Source organism: Berghia stephanieae, chromosome 6 (assembly GCF_034508935.2).
Source record: "Berghia stephanieae isolate SIO BIC M18660-M18661 chromosome 6, UCSD_Bste_1.3, whole genome shotgun sequence".
Lineage (NCBI taxonomy): Eukaryota > Metazoa > Mollusca > Gastropoda > Nudibranchia > Aeolidiidae > Berghia > Berghia stephanieae.
This window is the reverse complement of record NC_088365.1, coordinates 61,901,305-61,909,398: the sequence shown is the minus strand read 5'-3', so window position 1 is coordinate 61,909,398 and position 8,094 is coordinate 61,901,305.

Genomic DNA, 8,094 nt, shown 5'->3' with positions numbered 1-8,094 from the left:
CTGGCGCTGATATGACCTAATTGTGCTACAAGCGCCGTAAAACCATTTAAAACAAAACAAAAAACATAGCGGGATCCTTTTCTTGTGCCAGAATTAAACTTTTAGGTAATGTCAAACATGCACATTGAAGGATTGCTCTTGGAATGTACTTTAGAATTTAAATTTGACCTTTTTATATAGCGCAACATGCACTAAATGTGCTCAAAGCGCTTTTCAAGGGGTCCCTGGCCAACAGCAACATTTAACATTTAAGACAGGACATGACGCCTATCAGGCGATTCGGATAAAGATAACGCTGTAAACGGCTAGGAACTCATTTTACATCTGAGTACGCTGAGAGAATGTGAGTAAAGAGTCTTTTTCAAGGACTAAACTATGCGCCGAGCGAGGCTCGAACCCAGAACCTTCCGATCCGAAAGCGAGTGTCATACCACATAGCCGTACTTCTCTACCTCAATTGAATCAGTCCCCTTTTGTCTTACTTTTTGGAAAGGAGGAGGAGAAAAAGCAGAGGAAGATTGTTTAGTTTTTTTGGGGATTTTACGGCGCTAACGACATTTTTAGTTCAATTTAGCGCCAGAAAAGAAAGGATAAAGGTGTGGTTGGGGGGGGGGGGGGGGGGTCTGAAGGTAAAAGTAAACTCCCCCTCCACCTCCAATTTCCTGCTTCATTTCTGGCGCTGAATTTACCTGAAAGCGGCGTTTGCAGCGCCGTAAAACCCCTAAAAATAAACAACTTTGTTGTTGTTGTTGTTGTTCTTCTTCTTCTTCTTCTTCTTCTTCTTCTTCTTCTTCTTCTTCTTCTTCTTCTTCTTCTTCTTCTTCTTCTTCTTATTCGCGGGTGGTTGGATGGGAGCATCACCCTTGAATCATATACCTATGATGTTCGCATGGGTGTACGATCCGATAGTGATGTTGTTTCTTCTTCTCTTTACTAGCCTATCCTGCTTCTTTGGTTTGTGATTGTATTTTTGACAGGGGATATTTTTTTTTCTGTAAATCTTCTGCCTGTTTGTTCTTGGTTATTTATAATTTAGCTTATGATATCTTTAGGTTATGATTTTGATTTACATTTGTACTATTTTTGTTAGATTGCTTGTTTTTTTGTTTCAGCGGTCTTTCATATAACCTCATTTGTGTTGGAAGAGACCTAAAGCAACAAAAAAACAAACAAAAAAAAATCTTCTTCTTCTTCTTCTTCTTCTTCTTCTTCTTCTCTTCTTCTTCTTCTTCTTCTTCTTCTTCTTCTTCTTCTTCTTCTTCTTCTTCTTCTTCTTCTTCTTCTTCTTCTTCTTCTTCTTCTTCTTCTTCTTCTTCTTCTTCTTCTTCTTCTTCTTCTTCTTCTTCTTCTTCTTCTTCTTCTTCTTCTTCTTCTTCTCTTCTTCTTCTTCTTCTTCTTCTTCTTCTTCTTCTTCTTCTTCTTCTTCTTCTCTTCTCTTTTCTTCTTCTTCTTCTTCTTCTTCTCTTCTTCTTCTTCTTCTTCTTCTTCTTCTTCTTCTTCTTCTTCTCCTCCTCCTCCTCCTCTTCCTCCTCCTCCTCCTTTTCCTCCTCCTCCTCCTCCTCCTCCTCCTCCTCCTCCTCCTCCTCTTTTACATCGGCCCATATCATCAAAAGCAACCCCTTCATTTTCATCATTTATTGATATATTATTGATTATAGCGTGGCCCATCATAACTGTTCTGTGATATCTACCTCGATTACTGTAGCGCGTTTGTTGTCATTTTTATTTGAACTGGGTGGCCTCAAGGGATTTAAATCGGCCATTGCACCACTTTTGTTGACATGGACAACAGCGTTGAACCTGAGTCAGTTTGTGAATCGCATAGTTTAATAACATTGTTTGCCCTAGATATTATCCCCATAAACATAGAATTGACTCTTCCGGCAATGGTAATAAAGAAATTCATACTATAGTTTTTTAGGGGCCTCCGATAGCTCAGTTGGTAGAGCACTCGTTTCACACACAAAGGGACCGAGATCGATCCCGAGATATTTTTTTTCTTCTGACCCTCCAGTTTTGTTTAGCTGGGTCTATTGAATCTAGCGGAAAATACTAAGACCACCGTCCTATACAAAGGGTAGCAAGCAATTGCTATTGTCCGTTTCACGTTATAGAAACCGGGATAAACTCCAACTCCCGAACAGCTCTAAATAACTACTCTACTACAGTTTATTCTTACAAGTTTTGCCAGCTAGAATAATAGACTATTCTTACCCTCTTGCTTTTTGAAGTTCCTAACTTATTCCCAGCCCCCAAGTCGTACTACGCGTTGGAAGCAAAGTTAGGATTCCAAGAAAGAACGAGTGTAAGAAATCTTTTATTCTAAGTTAGAATAGTATTGAGTTTGAATCATATATCATTTGGATTCAGTTATCATTTTACAGAATCAATCTATGGCAATAACACACTACTAGATCAACTATTGCAGTCACTTTTATATTTAGTGATTTTTTAGGTGTCATAATTTTTTTTGATTACCAGCTTGGTGGGTCCCTGGACTGTTTCAGGTTTTTTTGTCTATGGCATTCAACACTTTCAGGCGAAGTGACCGTTGCCAACTTTGATCCATGATTTTAACCCTAAATCGATCGATTCAGATTTCGTTATCTCTCTGGGCGGTGTTCCTGGCCTCCCATAATGGGCAGGGAGGCACTTACTGATACTGTGTCTTCTATCCCCCTATAATATATGTTTTCCAACATGATTTCTGTCTAACTTGAGATAAGATTATTTGTTTTTGTCCTGGCCCTGGCCGGATACCCTAGCTGGGAGGAAAACAGTCAAATATAATATAGTTAGAGTTTTGGGAGATGATATTTTTTGTCTTGTAAATCATCTCTCTGTTATGGACTGCATTAGGTTTTGTTTACAAATATTATATATGATTTGTAAACATTTCAGTGTATTCCTCTAAGTTGGAATCAGTGATTGTGCCTGGATGAGACTTTTAGGTGATCTCAAACTAAGTACAAGGATTGTGTGCTCTTGGAATCTACATCTGTTTCCTATTTGAACCAATTCCCCTTTGTCTTACTTTTTCTTGGGTGTTTTAATTGTAATTCTAGAACATTTTACTAACTCATTTTCTTCCTTTTTTACTAGCCCTGGTATGACCTAATTAATGTGTTACGAACGCTTAAAAACAAACAATCGTTATTTCTGAATAAAAGACATTTTCAAAAAAATTACTTTTCGGCATCTAAATAATAATGATAATAATAATAATAATAATAATAATAATAATAATAATAATAATGATAATAATAATAATAATAATAATAATTTGTATAGCGCCTTACCCGATTTCACCAGGCTTTAGGCGCTTCATCATCCTAATATAATATATTGTACCTGTTTGATAAGTGGGTCACATTTAGCTGATATTGCCCAAATATTATAATTATTATACTCCTCGGGACATGCAATACCATTCGAGGAAACGTGCCTTGCCAGAACGACCTTGTGAGGGGGGGGGGGGGGGGGGGGAGTGTTGCAAAGCAGTTAGTATGGAAATTGAAATGCACCCGAAAAATAACTATAGATAGTTCTAAATATCCATCGCGTTATGTGGTCTTAGCAAGCCACTTCTCCCTGGCTCGTGTGTAGAAAAAAAAAAAAAAAAAAAAAGAGAAATAGAACAATAGATAATAATAATAATAATAATAATAATAATAATAATAATAATAATAATAATGATGATGATGATGATGATGATGATAATAATAATAATAATAATAATAATAATAATAATAATAATACTTTATTGCATCCCAAAAAGGAAATTTTTTGTACAGACGTGTTATAATTTACACATAAGATAAAAATACAATGGAAATAGGATGTATATTTATAAAAAAGGAGCAGCTCTATAACCAGAGCTGCGCTTTATAATATGAATAATTTCAACACTGTAAAATAGTTAAAACTGTCACTATAAATTGAAAATTGAAAAGATTGCAAAACAAATAAATTAATATTTATATTTTTAAAAAGTAAAAATGAGAAATAATTATATAAAATGATTATTGCTTGTTGTTATAAAGCCTAATACTGGACGGCAGAAAAGATTTTCGGTGTCTCTCTGTTTTCGTTGAAATAGAGAAAGGGCGACCACTTCTTTCTGACATAATAATTGATGTCTTAGTGGATGATACTGGTCATTTAGTATTTAAGTTATTTTATTTATACAAAATTTCTCGTATAAAAGATCTACATCGTCAACATCATTTATATAGCGTTTAATGGATTTTTTAATATTTGAATTTATTTTGTTCCTTTCCACTGCTAAGTAATAGATATATTTATAAAAAAGGTGCGCAATTAATTAAGTCAAAAGAGAGGAGGCGGTGAGGAACTAGTCAACCGTGTGCAGCAGTTATGGTTTTCACACTACTATGTTATGACGATCGACCCAATCAGTAGCAGCCTCTTATGGTTTTCACACTACTATATTATGACGATCGACCCAATCAGTAGCAGCCTCTTATGGTTTTCACACTACTATGTTATGTTATGACGATCGACCCAATCAGTAGCAGCCTCTTATGGTTTTCACACTACTATGTTATGACGATCGACCCAATCAGTAGCAGCCTCTTATGGTTTTCACACTACTATGTTATGTTATGACGATCGACCCAATCAGTAGCAGCCTCTTATGGTTTTCACACTACTATGTTATGACGATCGACCCAATCAGTAGCAGCCTCTTATGGTTTTCACACTACTATGTTATGTTATGACGATCGACCCAATCAGTAGCAGCCTCTTATGGTTTTCACACTACTATGTTATGACGATCGACCCAATCAGTAGCAGCCTCTTATGGTTTTCACACTACTATGTTATGTTATGACGATCGACCCAATCAGTAGCAGCCTCTTATGGTTTTCACACTACTATGTTATGTTATGACGATCGACCCAATCAGTAGCAGCCTCTTATGGTTTTCACACTACTATGTTATGTTATGACGATCGACCCAATCAGCAAAGTCTGGTCGTCTAGAGAATACAGGACTAGATTGGACAACAGGTAGGAAAACGTCATCAAAAGTGGCTAGTGAGAGGTCGAGCGCCGCCATTTTCTTTTTTTTATGAAACCAGGGACGCTGTGCGATTTAATCTCTATATGAATGTCTTTGACTGAGCTCGATTAACCTTGATTTGTGGACGGAAAATAGAAAAAAAGGCCAGGTTTATGATGATAAACCAAATTAGACATATTAAACTACACTTTTACTTGTACATTTTAGACTTGGCTCCAATGATCGAGTGGTCTGGTCCGCATTCGTGAACCGTCGCAAACCCGCCGGGTAGCATCGTCACAACACACCATTCGACTAGATGCTCTGCCGGCCCAGAATCATGTTCAAATCATGGCCCATGGCATTGGAATTAGAAGAATCAGTAGAGAGGTGTCGGTTATGAGAAATGGCAATGGAATGGAATGTGTGAGTGACTGTGTGTGTATCTGTATGTGTATAGATGCACTTGCAGTGTCGATAGATACACACGAGAAACACATACGTCAATGTCATAGTAAATTATTAGTGGTCGAAATCACCTGGCGCATTAAAGAAAAAAAAACTCTTTGATAATGATTATTATTATTATTATTATTATTATTATTATTATTATTATTATTATTATTATTATTATTATTATTGTATTATTACTATTCTTATCGTTATTATTATTATTATTATTATTATTATTATTATTATTATTATTATTATTATTATTATTATATTATTATTATTATTATTATTATTATTATTATTATTACTATTACTATTATCATTGTCATTATCACTATTATTATTATTATTATTATTATTATTATTATTATTATTATTATTATTATTATTATTATTATTTTCATTAACATTATAAATATCATTATTATTATTATTATTATTATTATTATTATTATTATTATTATTATTATTATTATTATTATTACTATTATCATTGTCACTATCACTATTATTATTATCATTATTTTCATTAACATTATAAATATCATGATGATGATGATTATAATTATTATTATTATTATTATTATTATTATTATTATTATTATTATTATTATTATTATTATTATTATTATTATTATTATTATATAAATATATCTATATAATTATAAAAGCAAAACAAAAAAAAAAACACGAAATAATAGTGCTCGACTTTATGATAATGGAGCTTTAGCCTATATAAAATATGTCAAGTATAATTATGATCTGCTTCTATAATCTTGTATTCGATCATTCGCTCTCTTCCACTCATCCTCATTCTCTCTTTTACTGATGAGAGCGAATGCTCGAAACAATATTGAGAAGTTGATCATAATTATACTAGAGAGAGAGAGAGAGAGAGAGAGAGAGAGAGAGAGAGAGAGAGAGAGAGAGAGAGAGAGAGAGAGAGAGGTCGTTGTCGTTGTCAAGAATAAAACTAAGAACAACCTGCTTTCCTTCTTTTCCTCAAGAGGTGAATCACTTAACTTTGACCTTTGATATATCGTGGTCACGTGTGCGGCTATCAATCCAACCTCAACTCGTCTTCTGACAAAACGCGTTGAAATTTTCCCTTCATATATTGATAGCTCAGTTGGTAGAGCGCTCGCTTCACACGTGAAGGGACCGAGATCGATCCCGGGTGCGGTCGAGACTTATAATTGACCCCCTTGTTCACCCAGCAGTGATTGGGTAGCTGGGTCTGCTAGATCTGTTGGGAAGTACTTTGCGATAGACTAGCCAGCGCTATATCCAAATGGTAGCAAGCAATTGCTATTGTCCGTTTCACGCTATAGAAACCGGGATAAACTCCGGCTCCGTTGGCTTTATGGCTCTAATGGATTATTAACTAAATATTGATAGATTGAAATAATCCCGTCTGGACCGGGTCTTTTGACCTCCCTTGAATGGCAGGAGGTCACGCTGTGTCTTCTATCCCCTTATATCTGTTTTCCGAGTTGCTTTCTATCTTTGTCTTGGAATGGGATTACTAAGTTGGTTGAAGCCGTTCATTGTGTCCATCAGATCTGATGTCCTATCCATCCAATTCCATTCACTGGGTGGGGTTCCCGACCTCCCATAGTTGGCAGGGAGGTACTCGTTGCGTCGTCTATCCTCCTATGTCTGTTTTCCAACTTGTTTTCTGTCTTTGTCTTGGAATGGGATTACTAAGTTTTGTCCCAGCCCTGGCTAGAGTCCTTGACTGGGAGGGAAGCAGTCAAAGTTATAATTATAGTTTTGGGAGATGATATTTTTTTCCTTGTAAATCATCTCTCTGTTATGTATTGTTTATTAGGTGTTCTGTAAACATTTGAGATGGGCCTCTGAGTGGGATCCTGTGCTGGTGTCTGGATGATACTTTAAGGTGATCTCAAACAATAACAATGATCAGAGAGAGGGCGATTTCATTCAGGTTATTGTTTATAAACAACCATGTTTGTCCGAGCACGTGTGAAGGTGTGTCACAAATTCCATGGTTTGATTGGTCAAAAATCTACTGGTTACTTGCATTGAGTTAATTGACCTGCTAATATGTGCAACTAGAATCCGAAATTAGATTTTTCTAAAGATAGTATGAAGTTGACATCACTCGGGTCTTTGCTATTCCTTTTTGCCATCCGCGATTATGAGTAATTTTCACTAAACTGTATGAACCAGACTATAAACGTTCAAGGTTACACATAGTTTTGTGTGTTGGTCTGTTATACTTCCTGGTGGCAGTCTTGTGAGCTTCTTAGCCAAGCGCATACTATCTATAGACTGTGGGTCACCAAAGTTTTGACCAAAATGAAAATACGCCATTTTGTCATGGAATTGTAGAGAATTTCTTGATCATTGATAAGACCTTGAATTGTGTAAACACCCAGGAAATAGTAATGAAACATGATAGATAGTACGGGCAGGCGAGATAAGAGATTAGATTCAGGATCATTCTTTGCTTAGACTGTCATGAGGACTACATGTCGAGTAAACGGCTTAACTTTATATTTTGACAATACGATTCAATAGTCTGATGTCACGCCGCCCGGCAACGGCGGCCATCTTGGTTCTAAACAAAGAAAATCATTACTTCTTCTTTT